The 25427-nt window shown below is 42.9% G+C and overlaps 1 protein-coding gene across 4 annotated transcripts in view; it reads left to right on the plus strand.

Moving 5' to 3' along the window:
• Window positions 1-25427, plus strand: part of LOC143935591 (signal transducer and activator of transcription 5B) — a 413177-nt gene that overhangs the window by 201881 nt on the left and 185869 nt on the right. For 2 of the 4 annotated variants that reach the window (XM_077459573.1, XM_077459575.1), the window contains 2 exons: window positions 14794-14912; window positions 23161-23222. The gene's annotated coding sequence lies outside the window, so the exon portion shown is untranslated. The remainder of the gene's footprint in view (window positions 1-14793; window positions 14913-23160; window positions 23223-25427) is intronic. The other 2 variants (XM_077459571.1, XM_077459572.1) reach the window with 1 other exon arrangement.

Genomic DNA, 25427 nt, shown 5'->3' on the forward strand with positions numbered 1-25427 from the left:
AAAGTCCTGGATCAGATAGATTTCATAGCACATACTACTGTAAATTTTTGCTGCTTTTATTGCCACATTTGCGCGATTACTTTAATTCCTTGACCAAACGTAATGACATCCCACAGGCCCTTATGGCTCATATCAGTAATCCCTAAAGAAAGTAAGGACCCTACATGATGCACAAACTATCACACAATATTCCTTTTAAATCTAGACGTTAAAATACTAGCAAAGGTATTGGCTTCTAGGCTGCAGTCCCACATACCGACCCTGATTAATCCGGACCAGACCAGCTTCATCAGGGGTAGGGAAGCCAGGGACAACTCACTAAGAGCCCTTCATTTGATTCACTGGGCTTTTGGCCAAAAAATACAGGCGCCCAGTCTACTCCTTTTCATGGACAAGCCGAAAAAGCTTTTGACAGGGTAGACTGGGTATTCTCAGAGGAGACCCTGGTTGCCATGGGCCTTGGGCCAAAAATATTGAGTTGGATCCCTCAGCCAGGGTCAAGGCCAATGATGTCCTCTCCCCCTCCTTTGGAATAAAGAACCGGACTCAGCAGGGGTGCCCATTGTCACACTTGCTGTTCACCTCTGTTATAGAAGTGCTGTTGCGCAAAGTAAGAGAGAATTCTAATATTCATGGGTTCAAAGTGGGCTCTGTTGAGCATACATTTTCTGCATATTCAGACGATATTTTATTTTATATCTTAGATCTATTAATAACGTTACCCAATTTAATGACGGACTTAAAGGAATTCAGAGCGTTGAACTTCAAAATGATAATAAATCCAAAATCCTACCATTATGTACCCCAAACTATAGAGGACTCCCTTAGACCCCTTTCACACCGGGGCGTTTTGCAGGCACTATTGCGTTAGAAATGGCACCTGCAATCCGCCCTAAAAAAAACTGCACCATTGTCTGTAGTGTGAAAGCCCGAGGGCTTTCACGCTACAGCAGTGCGCTGGCAGGACGTCAGGGAAAAGTCCTGCCAGGAGCTTCTTTGGAGCGGTGAAGGAGCAGTGTGTTTACTGCTCCTCCACCTCTGCTCCCCATTGAAATCAATGGGGCAGCGCTGTAATACCGCTGGCAAAACGCTGCTATTGCGCCGTATTGCCGGCAGTTTTAACCCTTTCTCGGCCGCTAGCGGGGGGTAAAAGCATCCCACTAGCAGCCGAAATGCGCCGCAAATCCGGCGTAAAACTCCGCTAAAAATGGCAGCGTTTTACCACCCACGCAATGAGCGGTGTGGTGTGAAAGGGGTCTTAAACAGTCCTCCTGCTTCACTTGGGTTATTAAGTATTTGGGAATCCATTTGAAGGCAAATTCATCAAAGTTATACAAAGAAAATTATATCTTGCTTCTTCAAAGAATTAAGGACAATCTGGTGGATTGGGATAGACCTTCTCCTGGTTAGCAAGAATTAATATTTTAAAGATGGACGTGCTGCCAAAATGTTTTATTTACTATGCAGGTGATAACTATCCGACTCCCAAATTTACTTTTTGTCAGTGTTCGGCAGATCTTTTAGAACCCTGTATGGTGAAAGGCTAAACCAAGACTTGCTTATACAACCTTACAAGGACTAAACTGAATGGGGGAATGGGTCTCCCTGATTTAAGGAATTACAATGGGGCAATTGCCTTAAAGTGTTTAAGACACAATTATAAGTCACTGGCAGCCCCTTTATTATACTCAGGCATAGAACACTGTATATGTGTTTTCTAAAAACGAGGCTTGCAAATACCTATTTAGAGCTATCTTCAGGACGTTTTTTTGCGGCCGCTTTTAAGCTCCGATACTTGGCTTATGTAGGAGGGGCCGAGATCTCCCTCTGACGTCATTCAGGGAGATCACAGGGCCGCTCAGCCCCTCCCACAGAAGCCTTGTCTCAGAGCTGTAAAGCAGCCACAAGTCACGTGACCGGCCTGAAGATAGCTCTAAATAGGTATGTACAAGCCTCATTTTTAGAAAACACATATACAGAGTACTATGCCTGAGTATCACAGAGGGGCTGCCAGTGACCATTTAATAGTTTTGGATTAGTACTAATGGGGGGGGGGGGGGGGGCATGTGGTGGAGAAGCACAACGAGGAGCTGACAGGCGGATAGGAAGAGGGGATGAGGGGGATGAGAGTAGAGCAGGGCTGTGGATGACGCAGGGACCTCTCAGACAATGATGGTCAGGGTTCAGCAGCCCTGATTTACGTGATCTGTGCAGAGGGGATACAGGAAGTGTCAGGTTCAGGCAGGTTTTTTTTGTTTTTTTTTTACTTTTTAGAGGGGGACAGATTACATAGCACAAGTACTGTGCCATTTAATCTGCTTTAAGGGACCAAGATATCCATTTTTTTTTTGAGGGGGGGGGGGGGGGTATCCTTGGTTGGAGGATCACACTATTCAAAAGGCCTTGGTGAAACTAGAAGGGACACTGGTGGGCTGGGTTTCCTGCCTCCCTACCCACACTTTAAAACTTTGGAACACAATAATAAACAAGGAGCTCTCTCTATTAAAGTGGTTGTTAAGCCACAGTGTCTTCTTGCTACAATCTTGTCTGTTAAAGTAAATGATGTGCCCCAGTGTGTGTGTTTTCTAAAAAATAAGCCGCTATATACCTTATTTTATAGCGCCCCTCTGCGCTCATGTGACTGGCCGAGAAGAGAGAAGAGGAGGAGAGAGGTGGCCGGTCAAGTGAGTGCCAAGCAGCGCTGTGAAAAAGGTATACAGCAGCTTATTTTTTACAAAACATATACACATTCAATGAACCCAAGCTATTCAAGCTGAGATAACATGCATTGCATTGATGCATTCACACAATTTCACAGTAACCATGAGATAAAACAAAGTTCAGGAATATTCCTTTATCCCATTGTTTTTCAAATCGTACAATACAAACTGTATGATTTTTTCAGTTCTGATGCTGCTGTTCTACTAACCTGTCAACTTATTATTCTAAGGCTCGGTTCACACCAGACGCGGCACGACTTGCCGCGCCGCGACCTGACAAGTCGCCCCCGTTCTGTACTACGGAACCGTTCTTGTAGGAGCGTCTCGAGTCGCTCCGACTTAGAAAAAAGGTTCCTGTACTACTTTTGCGGCGACCTCGGGCGACTTGCATTGACTTCTATACAGAAGTCATTTTGCAAGTCGCCGCTGAGGTCGCGGCAGGTCGCGGCGCTGCAAGTCGTGCCGCGTCCTGTGTGAACCGAGCCTAAATAGGAATCCTTCATTTTGTTTACAAATAAAGATTCTAACTACCAGCAAGAATACGTCCTTACATTTAAAGAGCACCTGCCATGTCCCTCACATTGTTGTGTCACTGCTGCATCACCAGCCATCCCATTAAATTGAATGGGACTGTCGGTGAGTCAACAGCGGTTCAGAGGAGGATCCACTGTGGAACAGATGACAGTTGCTCTTTAAAAATTATGATTTAAATCAAGTTAATTTAAATCATTCATTTTCACTTTGCACAGGAAGTTTTGTTGCTGATTTTGAACATTTGATTTTGCAATCTTGCACAGTTCATTTATATTTTCTGCACATATAGAAGAATCATTACGGTGTTAGCATTTATTATGCACTTTGATATTTAGTCACTTTATCAACTATTGTGGTTATTGTTTGCATTATATATTTCTATTGATTTACATGTGTACTGCTACTTTTAGCAGCACTTTTTTCCTTTTTGCTGTGAACAGCGGAGCACCAACCCCCACTTAATTTTATTCTTTGTAGGGGTATAGATTGACCCTTATTCGGTGCTTGCAGCAGTTCCATTCTGATCTTCCCGTACATGGTAGAGCCAGAATAAATATATACGTTATTCATAGGCCTTACATTTTTTTGGCAGTGGGAAACAGTTGGACCGCCATTTTACAGAGCTACACAAACAGAATACGCTATGATTGGCACATACAGCTTTGTTATGTACTAAGATAAAATAAACTATAAGTTCCTGTCTAGATGCTACAGGGTCCCGAAGATTTTGGCTATTGCATACCCCTCAGCATCAGATAGGGTTGCTTGCTACAGGGATCCTATATCCATATTTGGTAAGAGTGCCAAGAGTTGTTGCGGAGAGGGGATGTGGGGGGGGGGGGGGGGTTTCTCCTTTTTTTTTTTTTCCCTCTCTCCTTCTCTCACTCACTATATATTTTATGGTTAGGAGTCCTCTGGGTCAGTACATACGGACCAGGGAACTTTGTGTATAAAGATACATGGTTGCGATTAATGTGATCACGTACAATGTTCGGGGCTTAAATACAAAGGAAAAAAGACACAAAATTAGTAATGAACTCCAAACTTGGGGAGCGAACGTAGTATGTCTACAGGAGACATATATCACCCATGCGTCAGGGAGTAAACTAACCTCATCCCATTTTCCAATGTGGTTTTATGGGGATACGCCATCAGCACACTCTAGAGGAGTGGCAATTGGCTTTAATAAGACATCTAGGTTTGAAGTAGAGGAACGCCTGGCTGACCCAGAGGGAAGGTACTTGTTTATAAAAGGCAAATTGTTTGACATAAAGTGCATGATAGTAAATGTATATGCACCAAATAGGAAACCGTATAAGTTTCTTAAGAAAGTCTTAAAAAGATTAGAGGATTTCAAGGCGGGTAAATTGATTGTCGCAGGAGATTTGAACTGGTCTTTTGACTCCGGATTAGACACTTCGGGGGGGGGGGGGGACCCGGGTGTCTGATCAGAGACAAAGAGCAGTCAAAAGAGCACTGTCCAACTGGCAGTTACAAGACGCATGGAGGATAAGTCATTTAAAAGAACGGGATTACACCCATTTCTCTGCTACCCATGACTCTTTTGCCAGATTGGACTACGTATTAATAGAGCATCAATTAGTGACAAACCTCAAAAAGGCAGAAATTAAGCCCATAACCCTGTCAGATCATGCCCCAGTGGAAATACAGTTAGAGGTGCAAAGAGATAAGGAGATTGGGAGAACGTGGAAGTTGAATGACTCGCTCATCCAAGATCAGGAAGTGGGCAGTAAGATAGAGCGGGAGCTGAAGACCTTTTTTGATTTAAATGATAGGCCAGAAACTCCCAGAGGTACAGTGCCTTGCAAAAGTATTCGGCCCCCTTGAACTTTTCAACCTTTTGCCACATTTCAGGCTTCAAACATAAAGATATAAAATTTTTATTTTTTGTGAAGAATCACCAACAAGTGGGACACAATTGTGAAGCGAAACGAAATCTATTGGATTTTTTAAACTTTTTTAACTAATAAAAAAATGAAAAGTGGGGCGTGCAAAATTATTTGGCCCCCTTGCGTTAATACTTTGTAGAGTCACCTTTTGCTGCGATTACAGCTGCAAGTCGCTTGGGGTATGTCTCTATCAGTTTTGCACATCGAGAGACTGAAATTCTTGCCCATTCTTCCTTGCAAAACAGCTCGAGTTCAGTGAGGTTGGATGGAGAGCGTTTGTGAACAGCAGTTTTCAGCTCTTTCCACAGATTCTCGATTGGATTCAGGTCTGGACTTTGACTTGGCCATTCTAACACCTGAATACGTTTATTTGTGAACCATTCCTTTGTAGATTTTGCTGTATGTTTGGGATCATTGTCTTGTTGGAAGATAAATCTCCGTCCCAGTTTCAGTTCTTTTGCAGACTCCAACAGGTTTTCATCCAGTCCTGTATTTGGCTGCATCCATCTTCCCCCCAATTTTAACCATCTTCCCTGTCCCTGCTGAAGAAAAGCAGGCCCAAACCATGATGCTGCCACCACCATGTTTGACAGTGGGGATGGTGTGTTGAGGGTGATGAGCTGTGTTGCTTTTACGCCAAACATATCGTTTTGCATTGTGGGCAAAAAGTTTGATTTTGGTTTAATCTGACCAGAGCACCTTCTTCCACATGTTTGGTGTGTCTCCCAGGTGGCTTGTGGCAAACTTTAGACGAGACTTTTTATGGATATCTTTGAGAAATGGCTTTCTTCTTGCCACGCTTCCATAAAGGGCAGATTTGTGCAGTGTACGACTGATTGTTGACCTATGGACAGACTCTCCTACCTCAGCTGTAGTTCTCTGCAGTTCATCCAGAGTGATCATGGGCCCCTTGGCTGCATCTCTGATCAGTCTTCTCCTTGTCTGAGCTGAAAGTTTAGAGGGACGGCCAGGTCTTGGTAGATTTGCAGTGGTCTGATACTCCTTCCATTTCAAAATGATCGCTTGCACAGTGCTCCTTGGGATGTTTAAAGCTTGGGAAATCTTTTTGTATCCAAATCCGGCTTTAAACTTCTCCACAACAGTATTACAGACCTGCCTGGTGTGTTCCTTGGTCTTCATGATGCTCTCTGCACTTTCAACAGAACCCTGAGACTATCACAGAGCAGGTGCATTTATACAGAGACTTGATTACACACAGGTGGATTCTATTTATCACCATCAGTCATTTAGGACAACATTGGATCATTCAGAGATCCTCGCTGAACTTCTGGAGTGAGTTTGCTGCACTAAAAGTAAAGGGGCCGAATAATTTTGCACGCACCACTTTTCAGTTTTTTATTTGCTAAAAAAGTTTAAAATATCCAATAGATTTCGTTCCACTTCACAATTGTGTACCACTTGTTGGTGATTCTTCACAAAAAAATAAAATTTTATATCTTTATGTTTGAAGCCTGAAATGTGGCAAAAGGTTGAAAAGTTCAAGGGGGCCGAATACTTTCGCAAGGCACTGTATACTCTGGGAAACACACAAAGCAGTCATAAGGGGGACCCTGATTGGGATCGGAGCTGGGAAAAAGAAGGAGAGGGGGGAAAAGAAGGCCCAGCTTTACAGGGAGATTCAGGAATTAGAGCAAAAAACTAGACCTAAGGGGCTCCGGGAAAGACAGGAGTTGATAGAAAAAAAAAAGAGAGCTAGGGGAATGCTTAGAACAAGAAATGAAGTCAGCATTTCATAAAATAAACAAATATCAGTGGGGAAATAAGCCAGGCAAATGGATGGCAAGAAGAGTGAAGGAACATAAAAGCAGGACTTACATCCCGATGATAAAGGATAGAGGGGGGAGATGCGATTTGCCACTCCAGAAATCGCAGAAAATTTTCACGCTTATTATAGCACCCTCTATAACATAAACCCCAGAGGTGGAGATAGAGTAAAAAAGAAAGAAATAGGGAGGTACATCCGGAACCTGGACTTCCCTAGGGGGGAAAAGGAGGAGATGGAGGCACTGGAGGCCCCCATATCAATAGAAGAAGTTACAAGAGTAATCAAGAGCAGGGGTCATCAACCCCCGGGCCGCGGCCCACTGCCGGGCCGTGGCCTGCTTGCAGCCGGGCCGCAAAGGCTTCACTGTCTCTCATGAGCGGCGGCGGGGCAGGCAGAGAGATGACATAATCTCTCACCGCCTGCCCGCATCACCACTGTTCCGTGCTCACAGCGGGGCCGCTATACGGAGGCGAGTGAGCAGAGAGATCATCTCCAACCTCCCGCCTGCATTGCCGCTCTACTGCGCTCACAGGGGGGATGCTATAATGCTGGAGGTGAGGCGGGGGAACAGAGATGAGATCATCTCTCACTGCCCGCCCACTTTACTGCTCCTCTGCCGACACAGCGCGGCAGAACACTGATACACTATCATCGATCATCTCTCAATACCGCGCCCCCCATTACCGCTGTTCTTCCTTACTACCCACTAGTCCAGGCTTGCCTCTGAACTAATGTGCACACCTGTGCTGCCACCACTGCAGTGACAACCGTCATGTGGTGGCAGGTGACAATCCACATTTGGTGGCAGGCGACGTGGCAAATGACAAGCTGCATCTGATGGCAGGGGACGTGGCAAGTGACAATCCGATCTGGTGGTAGGTGACGTGGCAAGGGACAAATTGCATCTGGTGGCAGGTGACGTGGCAAGGGACAAATTGCATCTGGTGGCAGGTGACGTGGCAAGGGACAAATTGCATCTGGTGGCAGGTGACGTGGCAAGGGACAAATTGCATCTGGTGGCAGGTGACGTGGCAAGTGACAATCCGCATCTGGTGGCAGGTGACGTGGGAAGTGACAATCCTCATCTAATGGTAGGTGATGTGGCAAGGGACAAATTGCATCTGGTGGCAGGTGACATGGCAAGGGACAAAATAGCATCTGGTGGCAGGCGACGTGGCAAGGGACAAAATGCTTCTGGTGACAAGCGACGTGGCAAGTGACAAGCTGCATCTGAAGGCAGGCGACGTGGAAAGTGACAATCTGCATCTGGTGACAGGCGACGTGGCAAGTGACACTCTGGCACATTCTGCGTTATGGTGAGTTGAACTATTTTGTTATATATTACAATGTAATAATAGAAATAATGCGCTTCAATCATCCTAACATCATATCAGTGATGGTGCCGGGATGATTGAAGCGCCAACACCAGCCATCGCCCCGAAAAGCCGCATACATCCCCCTGGTGCTACGCCAGTCCCCGGTGCCAAAAAGGTTGGGGACCACTGATCAAGAGTATAGCCCTGGGGGGAAGTCCGGGTCCCAACGGATACTCTATTTTGTACTATAAAAAGTTCCAGGAGTACCTGGCCCCTAAGCTCTGTGAATATTTTAACGCAGTGGGAGTCGGGGAGAGCTTCCGTGAGGAGGCTCTTCTCGCCCATATTACCTTATTATTGAAAGAGGGTAAGGATCCAGCATCTCAGGAGAGCTATCGCCCAATCTCGTTACTAAACACTGACATAAAGATCTTTGCAAAAGTATTAGCAGACAGATCTACTGAAATGGCTACACATAGATCAGGTCGGGTTTGTCCAAGGACGGGAGGGGAGAGATAATGCCCTGAAGTCTATTTTCTTGATCCAGGAAGCCACCAGGACGGGTATCCCGACAGTACTTATGTCGGTAGATGCCAAAAAGGCTTTTGATAGAGTGGATTGGGAGTTTATGTATGAGACATTGAAGCACCTGGGGTTAGGGGAGCAGATGATGGGATGGATCAGGTCGCTATATACTCACCCGACGTCAAGAATTAGAGTTAATGGCTCCCTATCTCGCCCCCTGGAATTGTTCAACGGGACGAGGCAGGGATGCCCACTCTCACCACTCCTGTTTGTAATTACTTTGGAGCCCCTCCTGGTGGCAATTCGGAGGAATCAGGACATTCAGGGCATTCGGGTGGGAGAGAGAATACAAAGCGTCTGCATACGCAGATGATGTGTTACTTTACATAACCCGCCCAAGAACAACTATCCCGACATTCCTCAAGGAATTAGAGCAGTATGGGCGATTTATCGAATTTTAAAATAAATAAGTCTAAGTCAGAGATCTTGAATCTGAATTTAACAGAAGTAGAACAGAGAGCCATTGCAGCCCATCTGCTGTTTAAGTGGTGTAAAAGAGAGTTGAGTTATTTGGGCATAAAATTGACAGCTCAAACGATCAATCTGTACGAAGCTAACTACATGCCCCTTCTCAATAAAATCAAAGACCAGCTGAACAGTATACAATACAAAACACTTACATGGTTGGGCAAGATAAATGCAATCAAAATGTTTATATTGCCAATGGCAATCTATACATTTCAGATGGTACCAGTACCCCTCCCCCAGAGTTATTTCAGTAAATTAAAATCTGTGGTAGTGAAGTTTATCTGGGGGCGCAAAAGTACACGTATTGCCTATAGCACTTTGGTGAAAGATAAAGATAGGGGAGGAGTAGCACTGCCAGAATTTAAAAAATATTATGACGCAATAGCAATCTCTAGATTAGCTGACTGGCTCCACAATAAGAAAGAGAAGAGCTGGGTGGAGTTAGAAATTACATTGAGTAGGACAGACACAGGTAAGATGATATGGATACCACCTCAGTTTCGAGACTTAGGAGTAAGCACGAGCACTTTAACAATAAACGCATTCAAAATTTGGGATAAAATAAATAAGAGACATATGTGGAGTTACAATTCTCCACTAATGTCTCTTTTAGACACAAGTTATTTTCCACCCGGGAAGGATGAGCGCTTATATTTTAGCAGGTGGGAAAAGAGAGAGGAAATAATACTGCAAGATGTGATGAAGGGGAATAGCATATGCACTTATAGGGAGATTTCACAGGAATGGGGGCACAAACCACTAGATAAATGGAGACGCACGCAAATCTTACATTTTACACAAGGTTTACCACAGCCATTACAAGGCATAACACAGCTCAGACCTTTAGAGAAATTGCTAAGATCACCGCAGAGTTTAGAGAGAAGGATATCCAAAATATATAAAATACTAAGACGGGTGGTGGATTATGGGTACCCGGTCTACCTTGAGAAATGGGAAAGGGAGTTAGGCCCAATAAGAAACGACGAGCACAGGGACAAAATAATCAAAATGACATATTTATTACCAAAAGACGTACAAACGATAGAAATGTCCTACAAGGTATTAGCAAGGTGGTATATGACCCCCCCAAAGGGTACAGAAAATCTGAGGAGATGGCCCGTCCAACTGCTGGTGGGGTTGCACGGCACTGGGGACTTTCAAACATCTTTGGTGGGACTGCCCTAAAATAACTATTTATTGGGATAAAATAATAGAAATAATATTTGTGATAACAGGGGAAAGGATCGAAAAACTCCCATGGACATGTCTGTTACGATACAGAGCAGGGGGTTGCACAATATAAACGAACACTAACCCCATACATGCTGAATGCAGCCAAAGCTTTGATCCCATGCCATTGGAAAACCCAACAAGTTCCAACAGTAAAGGAATGGGTTAGGAGGATTGAGCGGATAAGATTAATGGAAGAGTCAATACACACGATGGAGGAAACTAAGGGAAAATATCAGAAGACATGGCAGCAATGGTTTACATTTATGAAAATGGAGAGATACTGTTTAATGCTAGAGGGTAATGAGGACTGAGAAGGTGTGGAGTGAGAGAGGGGGAGATGGAGGGTTTTTTTTTTTTTTGGGTTAGGGAGGGCGAGGGTTATGTTAAGTTATAGATAAATGGAATGATAAATATAGCAGTTTAAGTTATATACATCTTAAAAGATTGATATTTGTATAACTATGTATGAAATGTATTGCATTAAAGCGGAGGTCCACCCTAAAGTGGACCTTCCGCTCATTGGAATCCTCCCCCCCCTCTGGCGCCACAATTGGCACCTTTCAGGGGGGAGGGGGGTGCAGGTACCTGTACAGTACAGGTATCTGCACCCACTTCCTGGATAGCTCTCTGCGGAAAGGGGCGTAGATTACGCCCCTTTCCGAAAGTCCCCCGCTGCCTGCTGGGAAACACACCGATCCCAGAGGCAGCGGGTCCATCCTCATTGCGCAGCGCGACTCGCGCATGCGCAGCAGGGAACCGAGAAATGAAGCCGAAAGGCTCCACTTCCTGATTCCCATACCCAAGATGGCGGTGGCAGCACCCGAGAGACGATCGAGAGATCGGCTTCGGGTGCCGACATCGCAGGCGCGCTGGACAGGTAAGTGTCATTATTTTAAAAGTCAGCAGCTGCAGTATTTGTAGCTGCTGGCTTTTAAAAAAAAACGCGCACTCCCGGCGGACTCCCGCTTTAAACTTCAAAATAAAAAATATATAAAAGAGTGCCGTAAAATCAGGCCATTCTCGGCAGAGCTCACTATGGACGCGATTCAGGATGACCCTGTGCAGTGCCTCTTTCATGACACTCAAAGTTCCATCAGGGCATAAAGAATATAGTCCCACACCTGTTAGATGCAGCTAAAGGACTAATTCTGGTCTACTGGAAAAAACAACAAGTGCCCACTAGAGAACACTGGATGAAACAGGTTAAGGCTGGGTTCACACTATAACCTGCTGCGGATCGCACAGGAGCGCTGTGCGTCCCTGTTCTCAGTTTCAGGGACGAATCAGGACCTATTCTATGCCTGAATTCAGCCCTGAAATGGAGCCAAAGACGCACAGCATTTTTGTGCAGTGCACGCCGCAGCAGAGATATGTGAACCGGCTCTATAATGAGCCAGTCACATTCTCCTGCGATGTGAATTGGATCCGGGGAAACCCGCATCTAATTCGCATAGGTGGGAACACATGGTATCATGGAAAATGAGAAATGGGTCATGTGAGTGGCGCTCTTGAATAATAGTACACAACAACATTTTCTTAATAAAGCACATAAGGTGTAGACCTTGCATTAGGTGCCTGAAAATTATAAAGTGGGTTTACAACCACTTTAGTAGTCTCCTACGGCATATGGAAGGTTTTTTGTTTTTTTAATTTCCAACATTTGTTTATTGTGTATACAGGAATCTACTTTTCTTTATTTTACTTTGTTGTACTAGAGAATTATGGGCCACCCCACATTTTTTCTTTCTTTTATATCTTTTTTTCCTCCTTTCTCTTTTGATTTTTAACATATATAAAATAAAGATTATTAAAAAGGGATTGTCCCCCCTCCGCTGAATGTTTTAGAAGATGTGACCAAACTGCTGATTTCTTACACTACTGAACCTGCCCAGTGATTCAGGGCTTCTGGATAGGTATAGGTTCCTCCTCTGCACTACGTCTGACAAACTTTATGAATCCAAAGCACTGCCTCCCGGGCATTTTTGGTGACCTGCCTATCCCTTCTCATGCTAAGAAACTACTCTGCATTCTATATTTTTATGCAAGAAGTCCATTTTATTATCATGGAAGGAATCGCAGTCCCCAGCGAGACCCCTTTGGTTGAAATTAATCAACGATTCTTTGCCATTTGTATAAACCCACATTTTAGGGCCAGTTCACACTATTGCGATGGCAGACATTGCATGTAATTCGCAGAGCACTGCTGTTCACATTGATATGTGATATGCAAGCTGAAATGGGGGTGTCGTTAACATATAATGACACTCCCCAGCAGTTTGCATATGGCAGTGTGCATTGCCATGTGTGTTGGGTGTGATGCGGGAACCCGCAGTTGATTCGCAGGGTTCTCGCATAGCAATAGTGTGAACCGGCCCCATGACTCGGAAAAGAACGAAAACATTTCATAAAATTTGGGCCAGGTGGCTAGCTAGCCCTCTGACCCTCACCCCAGTGTAAATATGATAGCTATATTATTTTTTTGGTCGTGTTAACCACCCTATTGATTTCAATTGCTATTTACCTGACTCAAAACTGTCACCTGTACCATTCCTTGTAACTATATATTTAATAACCACAAGAGACATGTGTGATTATAATTGATTATTATTGTTTACTGTTTATTGCTTGTTTGAGTATATAGACCTTTTCTGTGCACTGCGTTGGGCAGCAACGTTTTTTTTTTTTTTTTTTTTTTTTTTTATGTATGCAAGTTTGTCTTTAAAATCAATAAACATATCTTTAAAAAAAAAACATAAAACATATATTTTTGTTGAGGTTTGGATAGTGTGGCGAGGCTTTAAAACACCTGCAGTTTTTATTGCTCTCTGTGCCCCCATTAGGGAGATTCCCCCTCTCTATTTGTCCTGTTTACCATTATAATTGAAAGTGAAAGTAGAAGAAAATTCCGCATTTTGGGTTGTCCCCGGAAAAGTAATAGAGGGGAAATCTTCCAATGGGGACAGTAGGTCTAGTGACTTGGAGGGTCCCCAAGGAAATCCCTTAATTTGCAAGGATTTCCTCACACGTCTTATTTTGGTTATGGGACAGGAAGTGTAGGGAAATCTGCCCAACGGGACACAGCTGGCAAAAACGAAAAAACCCTTATCAAAAAAAAAAAAAAGTTTTGCTTATAGTTCTACCGTGTGGTGTTTTGGACCGTTAAAAAATAAAATATGCTTCTTTACTAATATCATATCTTGTAAATCCACTGTCTTCCTTCATTGCTTCCTTTTATTTCTTTTTTATTTTTAAATGGATTTTTTTATATTTTAGATGATTATGTTTTGAATGTGCCTATTTTTTTTTTTTTTTTATTTGATTGCAGTTGAGGCTTTGCTTTTCTTTAATAGCAGAGATGTGTCCTATGTCACACTGTGCTCCTTTCTGATGCTTCTCCTCATCCTCCTCCTTCACTAATGAAATGTCTTCTTTGTATGAACTGTTTGTCCTCTCTCATAATTAAGACCTAAATTGAGTTTCCTTTCATCAAAACGCTCCTCGTTTATAACCTTTAACCCCCCCGAGCGTCTCTCAACTCAGTCTAATCCTTAAATCCACAGATTAATTTAGAGTTTATCGTACAGACTCCAGCCAGCTCTAATTTCTCCTATCTGTGTTTATCCCAGTGGCTGTTTACCAAGATGCTCCGGCCAGATGTAATGTCCTTAAGCCTCGTGGCACAACATGTCTTATCGTGTCTGTCTCCTCATTGTATTATTATAATAAGAGGAATCTTGGGAACCCTAATCAAATGTGTACTTGCTGACAAAGCCAAAATATATCCAAGCCAGCTAGAACAGACAAAATGAATTATGTTAGTAAAAAAGACACTTTATTGTGTCGTGTTTATGAAGAAACACATGTAAAAACACATTTTTCGCAGTCACTGGTATTGAATATTTAATTCTGTTGTAGAACTGTAAACATTGTTTTCAGTGCTTATGTCAATGTGATCTATTTATTGTAGTTATTATTATTCTTGATAAAGTGCCAGTCCACCAAAAATGATTTCATTCTTTTGCACTTGCTGAGAAGGTAAATTACCAAGCAGTTTCTTATTATCAGTCCAATAATAAGAGAAAAGATTGCATTAAAGGGGTTGTAAAGCTTCGTTTTTTTATTTTCTAAATAGGTTCCTTTAAGCTAGTGCATTGTTGGTTCACTTACCTTTTCCATTGATTTCCCTTCTAAATGTTTTTTTTTTCTTTGTCTGAATTTTTTCACTTCCTGTTTCTCCTCAGTAAACTTCACACCATCATCTGAGCGGTGTTTAGTCAGCCTGAACAGCTTTCTGAGGAGGAACCGGAAGTGAGAAATTCAGACAGAAAAAAAACATTTAGAAGGGAAATCAAAGGAAAAGGTAAGTGAACCAACAATGCACTAGCTTAAAGGAACCTATTTAGAAAATAAAAAAACAAACCTTTACAACCCCCTTAAGGTGTTTGTCAAGCTAAGGTCCCGCTCTCCATGCTGGGTTTATAATCCATAAGGAAATTCATATGTATGGGAAACATTCCTGTTATGATGGGCAGTGTGCACAGGAACAGAGTTTAAAGTCCAACTTTAAGCACAGAAAAAGGAATACCCTTGCATTGCTACCCCCGCCCTCACCCCCCCCCCCTCTTTTTGCACTTGTGAAGTCTAGGTGTGCATGGATAAGCCATAATGCCTTATTCCTAACTCCAGAAGGGACCCTTCAGCCTGAGAAGTCTCTTCTGTAAGGTGCTTCCAACAATGCTCACATGTCTGCCTCCGTCACACACATTGCAGGGTTAATATCCTTTCATTATACATGATGAAATCGAGAGACCATCCACAGCCTGCCCACGGACTGGAGAATTGGGGAGAAGAGGACAGGGCTGGAGCAGCTGCATAATTGTAACAATTTTAAATTTATATCCACCTGATGTCGCAGCATGTTCCAAGATATTATTTTGTTGTCTAAATAGGCAGTTGATTTTAGCTGATGCTAACTATTGATATACAGTATGTTGTATGTCTGTGTGCATGTGTATAGAACAGGTATCGCTAAATAGAGGACTACGCGGCAGGTCTGTCCGTATTGCTGTAGTCTCGCCATTCAGCTGCCTGTGTCTCCTCTCTTTCCTACACCCTCCATCCAGACTGGCTAGCACCACCCCATCCCCAACTCCTCTGCAAAGCCAACACTGTCCTCTTCCATTTCAGGTGGCCTAGACAGAGGGCAGAGGGTCCTCTCCTCAAGTTAAGCAGCATTGATTGGCTGCAAGGTCACAGCAACCAGTTACCCATTAGCCATCAGGAAAAGTCCTCCCATTCCTGAAGCACCTCCTGCCCCAGCCCTGCTGCGTAAGGTATGGCTGGGTGCAGTGTAAAGGAGGTGTGTTGTTGTCTAAAGGAAGGGTGAGGGCTATACTGTATATACTCTATAGAGGGCTGTATATTTATGTTGGGGCTGTGATGTAAAGGGGTAGCTTGTTAGGTAAAAAGGGGGTGGGGGGCTGCATTGTAAATAATGGGGCTTTAATTTAAAGGGGGTGTGGCAAAGTAAAGGGGGTGCTGTAATGTAAAGAAAGCTGTAATTTATTGGGGGGACTGTGATATAAAGGGGACTGCAATGCACATAGGGGTTGTTTTGTAAAGAGGACTGTGATGGAAAGGAGGACTTTGATGCAAAGGGGTGTATGATCTGAAGGGCCTCTGTCATGTTAAAGGGGGCTACAATACAAAGGTAGGGACTGCGATGTTAAGAGTGGCTGTATTGTAAATGGGGGTTTGTGACGTAAAGAGCAGCACTGTGACATAAAGGGGGCTGTGATATAAAGACAGGCCACTGTGATGTAAGGAGGGATGCTGATGTGAAGGGGATGGCTGATGGCACAGATGTAAAGAGGGGAGAGTGATGTGAAGGGGGAACAAGGACACAGATTTTAAAGAGGGATTGTAATATGAAGGACCTGAGTCGCAGAATAAATGAGATACGGACCTCCTTCTGGAAGAAAATTTTACTGGTCAAACTTTTGTGGATTTTAGTGCATTACCCCTGGTATAAAGCAATTAAAGATGACAATTGATACTGTGAAAAAAAGTAAAACACAATGCTTGACTACAGGCTTGGTGGTTTAATACAGTTGCCCCAATGCCAAGTATTTGAGTGATTATCAATTATATGAAGGGAACCACATGAAATCTTTTGAAGATCTTAGACGAGATTTCTGCATTTCGAATAAGGAGTTCTATAAATATCTACAAATTAGGCATGGGATTGGGGCTCAGTTTGGGTCGTTGACTATAGAGAGGGTCGAAACTCCCCTGCTCCGGGACCTGGTTGAGCATACGCAAAAGAAAGGGATGATCTTTAAACTATATAATAAACTTAGGGATAAGCTCTTGAGGGGAGAGGGACCAGATAGGAGTAGGGAGGGATGGGCTAGAGATATAGGGCCGATAACCCAGGAGCAATGGGGGAGGATACTAGAACGTGGGCGGCAGGTATCATTATCTCCCTCGCAGAGAGAGTCACATTTGTTTTTTACCTACAGAGTGTACTATACCCCCCATGAAATGTGGAAGATAGGAAGGTCAGCCAAAGATGAATGCCCTAGATGTAAGGCACCAGGGGATCTCCTCCACATGGTGTGGAAATGCCCAAAGTTGTTCAGGTACTGGATAGAAATAGTCCGGAGAATAAATAGGACTTTTAAGGTTACCTTGGAGCCAGAAGCTAGGACCTGTCTCTTAGGGATTCTGGAGGAGGGTAGAGTCCCTCCCTTGGTAAGAACGGCTGTACTAAGGTGCCTGTACCAGGCTAGGCGGCTGATAGCACTGAACTGGCAAGCTAGAAACCCTTCGGTACTTCAATCATGGGTCAGCGCCATGGACTCCACAATCTGGTGTGAGAGAGTGGTGTATATAAAGCAGGGTAACTTAAGGAAATTTAGGGAGCTATGGAGCCCATGGTTAAATGAGAGGGGCCATCCACCGGGTGATGCAGGTGGGGGCGCGGGGGAGGTTGCAGGATTTCCTGCTTCCCCTCCCCGCTGGTCCCCCCCCCCCGCCTTCCCTCGTGTCCCTGTTGTCTCCTCTTCCCTCCCAACCAGTCAAGTGTTTCTTGGCTGGAGCGTCCGGTGCGAGCAGTTTGTATTGGGGAGTGGGATAGGTTGGGAGATGGTTTAATGGGCTGAGGTGCAATAATTTAAATGATGTACATCGCTTCTCTTTTTCTCTCCTCCTTTTTTCCCTTTCTTTAGTCTCAATAGAGATGGTGATTTTAGAGTGCTATGTACATTTCTATTGTTATGTAAATGGTTGAAAATTTTATAAAAATAAAGAAGTTTAAAAAAAAGTATTTGAGTGATTGATTAATATTTTCTGAAGCTTTAATGTTCACGTGGATTTCCAAACATTTGTACTTTTCTTTAACCACAGACTACGTGTTTTGTTTTTTTCTCTTCCATAGGGTGTCTGTCTTCTCCCTTTTGTGAAATAAAATAACACATACATTTATCTTATACTGTAAAGTACAAAAGTCTGTACCTTATTAATCCAGACAATACTCGCAGGTCTGACCTCCTTGCACATTACAAAAATAAAAGGGGGGGGGGTGTGCTGCTCATTTAAGGTCTTTTGAGTGGGGATGTGCAGTTCAAATAGTGTGTACCCAGCTTAAAATCTCTTACTGATAACTCCGTGCACTGTCTTGGCTAATTGTTGCTCTGTATACTGAATTCACCCTTGTATTTCCTGAACTTGCCCAATAAAATTCTATTGTATAAAAAAAAAAAAAATTCTCTAGCTCTGAAAAGTAGAATTATAGGCAAAACCACTTTTTTCTAATTTAGGATAGAGTAAGGGAGAGTCATAACCCCGGTCAGTTTCGTTTTTGCTATCGGTGTCCCATTGGGCAGATTTCCCTATACTTTTTGTCCCATAGCCAACACAGGGAGTGAGAGGAAATCCCTGCAAATTCAGGGAATTCCTTGGGGACCCCATTGGAAGATTTACTCGCTCTCTTCTTTTTCTGAGGACAACCCAACATTTGGGATTTTATTTTCACTTTCAATGTTATTAGTAAACAGGACCAATGGAGAGGCTGATTCTCCCAAACAGGGCCACAAACAACCTGACAGGTGTTCTAATCCTTCTCCACTCTATCCAAAAATAAAAAAATGTTTTCCCTTTAGTTACACTTTAACCACTTAACAACCGCCCTATAGCCAAATGACGGCTACAGGGCGGTTTCTTATCTCTGGGAGGCCGTCATATGACGTCCTCCCAGAATTCCGCTCTCGCGCGCCCCCTGGGGCGCGCACTCGAGAGCATCCGTGACCGCCGGGTCCTGTGGACCCGGCGCATCACGGATCACGGCCGCTCATAGCGGCCGTTTACCACGTGATCGCTCCGTCAAATGACGGAGTGATCACTTGTAAACAAACCGGCGTCATGTTATGACGCCGGTTCCTCCCTTCCCCTCTCTGTACCGATCGGAACAGCGGAGGGGGAAGAGATCGGTGTCAGCAGCGATGTGGGCTGCATCTGCAGTGCCCACATCGCTGCTCACCGAAAATTAACCCCTCAATTCCCTGCCATTACTCTGCATTACTCTGCAATACCCTGCCATTACTCTGCATTACTCTGCATTACTCTGCAATACCATGCAACACTCTGCAATACTCTGCAACACTCTGCATTACTCTGCAATACTCTGCATTACTCTGCATTACTCTGCAATACCCTGCAACACCCACCAACACTCTGCAATGCTCTGCAACACTCTGCAATGCTCTGCAACACCCACCAATGCTCTGCAACACTCTGCAATGCTCTGCAACACCCACCAATACCCTGCAACACTCTGCAATGCTCTGCAACACCCGCCAATACCCTGAAACACTCTGCAATGCACTGCAACACCCACCAATACCCTGCAACACTCTGCAATGCTCTGCAACACCCGCCAATACCGTGCAACACTGCAATGCTCTGCAACACCCTCCAATATCCTGCAATGCTCTGCAACGCAATACTCTGCAACGCCATACTCTGAGATACCCAGCCATAGTCGGTGATACCCTGCAATACCCAGCCATAGACACCCCCCTCCCGCTGCCCTCCGGTGCTTCTACCGACTCGCCAATACGATCAAATCCAGAATCTTTTTTTTTTTTTTTTTTTTTTTCAGGCTTCCCAGCTTAGAGGTGAGATGTGGGGTCTTATTGACCCCATATCTCACTGTAAAGAGGACCTGTCATGCCATATTCCTATTACAAGAGATGTTTACATTCCTTGTAATAGGAATAAAAGTGATCAAAAAATTTATTTTTGGGGAAAAAAATGTCAAACTAAAATAAATAAAGTAAAATGAACAATACATTTTTTTTTTTTTTTTTAAAGCGCCCCTGTCCCCATGTGCTCGCATGCAGAAGCGAACGCATACGTAAGTCCCGCCCACATATGAAAACGGTGCTCAAACCACACATGTGAGGTATCGCTGCGAACGTTAGAGCGAGAGCAATAATTCTAGCCCTAGACCTCCTCTGTAACTCAAAACATATAACCAGTAAAAAAAAATTAAATCGTCGCCTATGGGGATTTTTAAATAGCGACGTTTGGCGTCATTCCACGAGCCTGTGCAATTTTGAAGAGTGACATGTTAGGTATCGATTTACTCAGTGTAACTTCATCTTTCACATTATGCAAAAATTGGGCTAACTTTACTGTGTTTTTTTTTTTTTTAAGCACAAAACTGTTTTTTTGCCCAAAAAAAGCATTCGAAAAATTGCTGCGCAAATACCGTGCGAGATAAAAAGTTGCAACGACCACCATTGTATTCTCCAGGGTGTTTGCTAAAAAAAACATATATAATGTTTTGGGATTCTATGTAATTTTCTAGCAAATAAATGATGATTTTTACATGTAGGAGAGAAATGTCAGAATTGTCCTGGGTGCTCCAGAACGCCTGATGGTGCTCCATGCATGTTGGGCCTCTGTATGTGGCCACACTGTGTAAAAGTCTCACACATGTGGTATCGCCGTACTCGGGAGTAATAGCAGAATGTGTTTGGGGGTGTAATTTGTGGTATGCATATGCTGTGTGAGAAATAAACTGATATGACAATTTTGTGAAAAAAAAAAAAAAGTAAAAAAAATCTTGATTTTGCAAAGAATTGTGGGAAAAAAATGACAACTTCAAAAAACTCATCATGCCTCTTACTAAATACCTTGGAATGTCTTCTTTCCAAAAAGGGGTCATTTGGGGGGTATTTGTACTTTTCTGGCATGTTAGGGTCTCAAGAATTCAAATAGGCCGTCAGTACTTCAGGTGTGATCATTTTTCAGATATTCGCGCCATAGCTTGTGGACTCTATAACTTTCACAAGGACCAAATAATATCCACCAATTTGTACTTATTTTTACCAAAGATATGTAGTGGTATAAATTTTGGCCAAAATTTATGAAGAAAAAATTACTAATCTGCTAAATTTTATAACAGAAACAAAGAAAAATTCATTTTTTTACAGAATTTTCTGTATTTTTTCTTTTATAGCACAAAAATAAAAAACCCAGCGGTGATTAAATACCACCAAAAGAAAGCTCCATTTGTGTGAAAAAAAAGGACAAAAATTTCATATAGGTCCAGTGTTGCATGACTGAGTAATTGTCATTCAAAATGTGAGAGCACCGAAAGCTGAAAATTGGTCTGGTTATTAAGGGTGTTTAAGTGCCCAGTGGTCAAGTGGTTAAATTGGTAATAAAGTTCAAGGGAACTTCTAAACTAAGGCTGGCCATACATTATACAATTTTCTTGTTAAATATTCTTTAGATTTATGTTCAACTATGTAGTATAAGGGTCAGCCCGACTACAAACAAATTGAAAGTATTTAGTTGTGACCTCATAGTATATGGTTTTGGTAAAGCTAAAGGAAAATTGTACAATAAAATTGTACAAGAAATACAGGATTCTGGTGTTTCTCTAAACATCAACAGCCATATTGTGAAACCATTTTGGCTTGTTGAACGGTGTGATGCAATTGTAAACGGGAAAAATAGAGAGGGGGAATTTCCCTAACTGGGGCACAGACAACAATAAGAACTGACAGATGTTCTAATCCATCTCTACTCTATCTGAAACAAAAAATGTTTTGCCTTTAGTTGTACTTTAAAGCGGACCTTTATCCTCTTCCACATGTTCTTCCATCCTGTAGAAGTATCGTGCTGTGTTTTTTTTTTTTTTTTTTTTCGTTGTTCCGGGCCTGCCTCCCCATGCATGTCATTCGCTTTAGGTGATCGACGCGCACACTGCCGCTGTGCCTCCCGGGATACGCACGTCATTTATCCCAGGAGGCATAGCTTTCATTCAAGGAAAGGAGGAGAGGCAGGCTTATCGGCACATCATTGAGAGGCCTGCCCGCTGAACCCAGAAGAGCTGGCGAGCCTATCAATGAGGTGAGAGAGAACATGGTGGCATGGGGGACATACCTGTGGCTGGGCATGAGAGTTTTTCAGCGGCACAATGCTGTATCTGCTGGATGGGGGTTCAGCAGGAGGTCCGCTCTAAGGAAATGTCTGGCACTTTTTTCCTGAAGCCATGCTGTGTAAGATTAAGATGTTTTGTTTTTGTGAACATTTTTCATAAATCCAATAGTGTTGGCAACTGTACTAATATAAAGTGCAGATGGCTTTAGGGATTTTTTTTTTTTATATATTAGCATTAGTCAATATGATCACTGGCGTTTTAATGTGTTAGTGTCTCTAAACCTACATCCTAAAAAAATATCAATCAATGCTGTATTATGTGCTATTCAAACTCAATCACTATGAGATTTGTTTTCTGCAAAAAACCTGATTGATCCCGCTACTCTTTATCAAACCTTCTGTCCATGTCCCCAATTCAACTAGGGATTTTCCAGAGCAGTGTTGGCAACTCTGCACATGCTCAGTTTTCAGTGAGTTTCTATGCTGAGCATTTCTTCCCTATCACAAATGTGGGTGTATACACAGTGGTAAATGATGGCCCACTACCTCTCCTTTCCTCCTCCATGGCCACTAACCAGCTAAACACAATGGGGGACGGGATATTATATGTAGGTTAATGGAGGCTTCACCTCTCACTTATTCTAAGACACAGGCTCTAGGGGTGAAATCCACCCACACCATATTATTTGCAAAGAAATTATAAATATTTGATTTATAATATATATTTGTATGACAATTTAAAACGGTTCATTGATATTAATTATTGATTTTTTACTCTGCATTCCAAAGGCTGTTTTTATTTTGAACATGTGGCCAGTATCAGAGGACTAGAAGCTCCTCTTGGTTATGTTTCCCTGCAAACAGGCTGGGAAATAGCTGGGCCATGTGACAGCTGTATGTCGATTAGGAAAAAGGTACTTTTAGATGTTTTTTCTTTAAAATAATTACAGTGCCACTATCCACATACAGAAAGAGAAGGGACAATGTAAATTAAACAGTGTGTGGTTAGTATCACTTTAAAGAATTGTTTTTGTCTTGGGGAAATTACATTCATGAAGAAAGTGGTTTAAGGAATGAGTCACAAAATCTACAGCTTTTTATTATTAACTCATCATCTAGAGAGCTTGAGTCACTCATCTGTTTTTCTCCTACAGGTTTCACTGGGGATCCAGTGGACAATCCCACATCCTTGCCCTGGCCTGCTCCTAAAGCATAAGTAAGTGTTTTTTTTTTTTTTTTATATTTCTTATTTACTCCTGGCAAACTGCTTTAGACTGCTACAGAAATGCACACAGTGGATTTGAGGCTTAGAATTCATGCACATGGGTGCTTTTAGTGCCACGTGACAATGTCCTATGGTGTGACAAAACGCGTAGGGAGAAGTGACGCACTGATGTCACCACAATTTACTCTGGTCCCGGAAGCTACAGGCTATTTTTGAGAGCCGGCTGTTTTAACACTTTTTAATGTTATTTTCACTCTACTTAAGTGTAAGTGTTCATTTGTCTTTTGAAAGTATATAATAAATGTAAAAGTTTTATACTATGCAAGCCTTTGTTGTTCTATGGGGATCCAGTAACCATGCTTGACTCGTATGAGGACCATTAGCGCAGAAGCCAAGGGGTCCAGTGTTTGCACAGAGATCCCTGGCTGGGGTATTGGCCATCTGCACTCTGTGATCCCCTGTAATAAGGGACCATAGTGATCTGGTAAGCGGCAGTGTTTGCTGAGGTGGAGGCATTTCCTATTTTTTCTGTGTGGGTGGAGATCACAGATCCATGTGAATGGAAGAACTGATGGCTTGTAATTCTCAGTGAACTACACGGGCACTATTGAACTTCCTGTCATTCAGTAACTGCTTGCGGTATGGGTAGACAATCTGCAGGACCGTGGCGTTACACTCACAATCTGCTGATCGTGGGTGCAATACTTTCAAGGCTCCTAACAAAAAAATGCACTTTTTTTTTTTGCCTGCAAAAAAATTGCATTTATTATTTTTTATGTAAAGGTGAACTTATCCTTTGAAAGGCAAAGCAAAAACTTGTAATTGAGATGTTAAAAACTAGAAATGCTTAAAAGGTAGTTGTATAGTTACGCAGTTACATAGTAGGTGAGGTTGAAAAAAGACACACGTTCATCAAGTCCAGCCTATGTGTATGATTATGTCAGTATTACTTTATATATCCCAGTATGTTGCGGTCGTTTCTCTAATCGTTTTTTGAAACCATTAATGCCTCCCACTGAAACCACCACCCGTGGAAGGGAATTCCACATCCTTGCCACTCTTACAGTAAAGAACCCTCTATGCAGTTTAAGGTTAAGCCTCTTTTCTTCTAATTTTAGTGAGTGGCCCACTTTCCCTATTAAACTCCCGCAAACAAGTTTTATCCCTATTGTGGGGTCACAAGTATGATATTTGTAAATTGAAATCATATCCCCTCTCAAGCGTCTCTTCTCCAGAGAGCATAAGTTCAGTGCTTGCAACCTTTCTTGATAACTAATATCTTCCAGACCCTTTATTAGCTTTGTTGCCCTTCTTTGTACTCCCTCCGTTTCCAGTACATCCTTCCTGAGGACTGGTGCCCAGAACTGGACAGCATACTCTAGGTACGGCCGGACCAGAGTCTTGTAGAGCGGGAGATTTATCGTTTTATCTCTGGAGTTCATCCCTTTTTAATGCATGCCAATATTCTGTTTTGGTTTGTTAGCAGCATCTTGGCATTGCATGCCATTGCTGAGCCTATCATCTACTAGGACCCCCAGTTCCTTTTTCCATCCTAGATTCCCCCAGAGGTTCTCCCCCCAGTGAGTAAATTGCATTCATGTTTTTGCCACCCAAATGCATTTTTTGTTAATTTTTCAGATTCAACCTCATTTACCATTTAGTTGCCCACCCAATTAATTTGTCCAGATCTACTTGCAAGGCTTCCACATCCTGCTGAGAAGTTATTGCCCTGCTTAGCCTAGTGTCGTTCGCAAATACAGAGATTGAGCAGTTTACCCCATCCTCCAGATCGTTTATGAACAAATTTTAACAGGATTGGTCCCAGAACCCTAGGGAACCCCACTTCCCACCCCTGACCATTCCGAGTATTCCCCATATATCGCCACCCTCTGAACTTGCCCTTGTAGCTAGTCTTCAATCCAGGTACTCACTCTATGGTCCATGCCAATCGACCTTACTTTGTACAGTAAATGTTTATGGAGAACACTGTCATTTGCAAAATCCAGATACACCACATCTACGGGCCTTCCTTTGTTTAGATGGCAGCTCGCCTCCTCATAGAAGGTTAATAGATTGGTTTGGCAAGAATGATTCTTCATGAATCCATGTTGATTACCACTAATGATATTGTTTTCATTACTAAAATCTTGTATATAGTCCCTTATCATCCCATCAAAGAGCTTGCATACTATTGAT

This window comes from Lithobates pipiens, unplaced genomic scaffold (genome assembly GCF_037356315.1).
Source record: "Lithobates pipiens isolate NorthernLeopardFrog02 unplaced genomic scaffold, aLitPip1_a1.2 Scaffold_28, whole genome shotgun sequence".
In the NCBI taxonomy this organism is placed as follows: Eukaryota; Metazoa; Chordata; class Amphibia; order Anura; family Ranidae; genus Lithobates; species Lithobates pipiens.